Consider the following 5000-nt stretch of genomic DNA (forward strand, 5'->3'; position numbering starts at 1 on the left):
ATACTAGGTAGAGGAGTGGTGTCAGTTATGCTTTGGGTCATGGGTGGCAGGGACAGGGGGGTGAAGTTTGTGCTAAATCATTATAAAGGACAAAGCCAAATTCTCTTTAGTTTGTTGACTTACAGCTGCATGAGGGTTGCTTCTATTTTTTTTTAATTTTAGATATATATATGGACCTAACATACATATATATATATATATATATATATATATATATATATATATATATATATATATATATATATGGCACATGCCATCATCATTATCATCTTTTGCAGAATATAATACTCTTTCCAGTATGGATTCCTGTAATGGTATGTGTTTAACATAAGACTTTTATCAAAAATATTTAGTTTACTTGCACTTTGAAAGAACAAACTTTAAATTTTGCCTGCTGTAAAATTCCAATGAAAGTTAGATTGGTACTTGACTTATTCTGCATTTTATAATATTTGGGATGTCAGATGTGATGTCAATGCTACTTGTGTTACCAATGTAGTTATGTCCTGCTGTAATAATAATGTCAGAATAATGATGTCTTACTTTATTTAGTGTAACTATGGCACCTTCAATATTGTACATCCTACACACACTCAGACAAAACACATTGCCACATGAGAGCAGGGTAGGATATTTTTAACTGCCTACAAAATGGCATCACCTATAACCAGGATTTGTCAGTCCATCTATTACTGTCATTACTGTTTGAGTGGCTAATATTTATTTCATTTATACAGCCATATAGCCTTGTGGATATTTGCTGAATGAATGACCAATGTCATTTGATATAACATTTGACTACGTCTATTTCGCTAATAGCTATGTTTAGTATTATATTGCCCTGAGATCCCTGGTTCATAACATCAACTCCCCCCATCCAGGATTCTTCTGTGCTTTTTCCTATGTGTCACTTCTACATATACATATTCTGTATATGTCTCACATACAGGTCTATTATTCCTACCGAAAGAGCCATGTAGACAATCTTCCAATAGAGGACAAGTTTGGTCTACATTTTTGTTACTAGTTTTATTACATTGATTACCCAAGTCTGGCTTTGTGAGTAATTGTCATTGATCTATTTTGAAGACTAGATTCAATTGAAGGTTTGCTGATGCTGTCATGCTACTCGACCCTAGGCTAGGATAATACTGTCCTTTGCATAATGTGACTATTGTCCTCAGCTGGAACTAAATCATGTATTGTATCTATTAAATCTGTACCATTAGTAGTTTCTCAGGTATCTGAATTAGTTGGAATAAAACCAGCCAGTTCTATTAAATTAGTGGTGTCAGGATAATCCTTTATAATATCTCTGTATTGAAGAGGGCTAGATTCTATTAACACTGATTGAAAGTCCCTACTGTTATATCTGAGCCTAACACACTCTACCTCAACTGGAATCCCTAGCTCACATGAAGCTCATTGAGCGGTAATTGCCTTGTACCATTTAGTTAGGTACAGACACTTATTACAGATACCTCTTATGTCAGAAAACAGTGGCCTATGATGAGTAAACACCACACATGTACTGCAATGCCTTAGGAATCTTCTTTCTAAAATGTTCAGATACAAAAGTTGCCAGTTTTCCATTTTAAGTATGCTATAAAAATGCCTTATAACTCTGATTTTATTTATTTATTTTTTTTATTGACATTTGTTTACTGGGAAAGTCCAAGTGGGAACAGATGCCTTTTTTCGTGGAGACCCAGGGAGAAAAGCAAGGTAATAAATTGAATTCACTCAGTATTTACAATAACAACTTGTATAATGCAATTTCAGTGAATAAATACTCATGAATATAATAAAATCTGTAATGATATCCACAAACATTAATATACAAGCATTGTATTGAGAATTTACAGATAGAGTGGTGTATAAGATAGGTAGGACTAATTTAAAAAATATATTAGAGTGAGGCATTAAAAGGGATAAACAAGTTGAAGTATAAATAGAGAATCAGCAATAGAACAGTAATGGGGTGTACTAATTAGAAGTAGGTACAGTTGTTTAAGTACTACAATAAAGTGAAGTATTAGAAGGGGATAAGCAGGTTAAGTGATTTAGTGATTTAAAGGGAGGTATAAGAAGGTAATGAAGGATATTAGGAGAACCTATGTCCTAGATGAGGAGCAGGGACAAAGCCAGGAGTCAAAGAGAAAGTCTTTTAGTCTTCTTTCAGCTTTTTCTGGTTAGGGATCGCCACAGAGGAACTCTGGTCCGCTAATGATTGGCAGTGGATTTTTACATGCCGAGTTGCCAGCCTGACGCCCAACATTCAAAGAAGGCACACCCATTCACGCACGTACCTACCTGCATGTCTTTAGATGTCACTCGACCATGGGGAGGACATGCAGACTCCACACAGAAGGTGGTCCAACCAAGAATCGAATGGGTGAACCTCTTGCTGTGAGGCGATAACGCTAACCGCTGCACCACAAAGTCTTTTAGTAATGGTTTTAAAAGCTGGAGGTGTGAGATAGACCTGATTGATATTGGAATTTTATTCCAAATTCTAGCTACATTATTTGAATATAAACTGACCCCAGCAGCCCTTTGTGGTTTGTAGATGGTAAGCAGTTGTTTATCATTTGATCAAAGGAAATGGTTTGGTAAAGAAACTTGGTGTATGGGGCTAATTGCTGGGCAACGTTTATTTAAAATGATAAACAACTTTATAGACTAATAATTGAGTGATCAATACCTGTACTAACTCTGAGTGTGGATAACAAGAAGAGGAGCAAGTGTTAAATGATAAAGTTAAAATAAAACTGTAGTTAAACAATACGCATGCATTTAGTATGGCTGCTTTTAAACAGATATTTTTTATATAAAATCTAGAGTACAAATACTTTTAGCACAATGACTCAGGCAGCATAAAGTCAAAAGAGCTGTTGAATGGGCGTGACATCACAGGTGTCACCCCCATGATGCCAGTGCTCTAGTGGCCCTTATATACTGAGTAAGTGGTAGCATACCTGCAAACAAGTAAATATTCTGCTCCCAACAGAGTATGCCCTGACTGCAAGCAGAATTCTAGCCCCTGACCCCTGGACTGGCATATGCCACTTATTAACACCTCCTGCTCACCTCCTGTAGTAAGCTAACCCCTAAATGAACTCAGATCATAAAGTGATGACTCCAATCATTTATGCTACAGAGCCAGGTGAGATATCTTCCAAAGAAGTGTACTAAATATGTTTTTAGGGCAGAAAAACATGTATGATCACTGCTACAGGTATTTTGTGAATGGTAACGCAGGCAAATGAAAACAGTAGTGTACTGCAAATATATATGTAGTGAAGCAAACTTAAAAGTATAAACAATGACGTAACTGATTAGCTGAACATGAGAAGTGGAGGGTCATCAGTCTGAAAGAATAAAAAGTGCTTTACAGAGAAATATTATGTAGTAAAATAAACATATTCCTGAAAGTGAAGACTCCTTAGGAAAACATTAGGTAGGCAGTGCAATGCAAAGAATGAATATGTAATCAAGTTTCACTGAATGTAAAATGGGCAAACGCTGTTCAGCGAAACTGACTTTGTCGACAATGGAGTTTGCCTTTTTCTCCATTGTTGTGCGTTCTTGGAGTTGGTATAATAGTTTGAGGGTGTGGGGAGTGTCCTCCCTACATGGGGGACTGCAAGGGGGCTTGTCCCCTCACAACAAAAAAAGGTTTTCTTATGTTTACCAAAGGAAGTTTCAGCAGGAAATTGTCTAAATTTTACCATTGCCAAAACCAGCTTTGGCAAGTCGACATGATTCCCAGTCACTGGTGAGGATGCTACTTTGTAAAGAGAAACTGAATAAATAAAAACATTGACACTACATGGCAAAGAATGCTTTTATCTAAAGGGAGGTTAAAATGCAAACACTGATATAATAAATCAGTAGAATACAAAAAGCAGAGAATTAACAGTCTGAATATGTAGCAAAGTTAACTATAAAATTACGCATTCAGAAATAAACTGTTTAGTAGGCGACCAATACATAAAACAGAAAGTGACTTATACAACTGTAAGGAGAGGAAGTAATATGGAAGATAATTTTTTGTAGTGATGACTGGAATATTTACAAAGGAATCAGAGATTCACTAGAAGTTAAAGGAACTAAAACACGTCACAACTTGACAGCAATAAAATAATCTTGATGAAACACTACACACAGACTGCTTAACAGAGACTGAGTAATGCATTATCATCATCACCATCATTAACCCATTTTTTTCCTTATTCACCCTGTTGGGGGGTCATGCCAACAGTTTTCACCCCTCTCGATTCAATGCTACTCTCCTACCTTCTTCAACAGTCATGGCTGACTGTCGCAAGTCTTCTCTCGTGCAGTTCACCAGTCTCTTGGCTGGATATAATTATTTCCTCTTGACTTTTTCCTATCTTTCCAAAGTCTTGCTCATCAAATTGTCTTCTGCTTTCCTGTACACATGACCGAACCACTATAATCTGTTCCCTTTGACCTCTACAACTGAGACCACTTTGATTTCTACTCTGAAGTCCTCATTTCTTCATCTGTCCTACAGTGTGTAACCTACCACACATCTCATAGGTTCATAGGTTCATAGGTAGGTACTAGGCTATTGGCCCTAGGCCCTGTACAAGCCTAGCCAAAAAGGTACCCTGGCTTTCACCACCCAAGAAAATTATTTTCCTGTGCCCCTGTCAAGCAGAACCACAGAAGTGATCCCCAGGGTGAATTTCCTATTACCCATCCAATCATCAAGATTTTTCTTGAAGAGTGCTAAAGAGGAGCTCTGTTTGACATAGATAGGTAGTCTGTTCCAGAGTATGGGCAGTCTCTGGGACAGGAATCTATTCCTCCAGCATGTTCTGTTTATTGTGGTGACAAAGTTTAGGTCCCTAGAGTGCGTAGCTCAGAGGGATTGGGATTTCTTTAAGTGGAGCATGTCCAATAACTCTACGTTTGACATAGCTTTGTATGTTAGGCAGAGATTGCCTCTGAGTAGGTGATATGCGATGGAG

The sequence above is a fragment of the Protopterus annectens genome, chromosome 4.part0 (genome assembly GCF_019279795.1).
Source record: "Protopterus annectens isolate FY-2018-M chromosome 4.part0, PAN1.0, whole genome shotgun sequence".
NCBI classification, from domain to species: Eukaryota; Metazoa; Chordata; order Ceratodontiformes; family Protopteridae; genus Protopterus; species Protopterus annectens.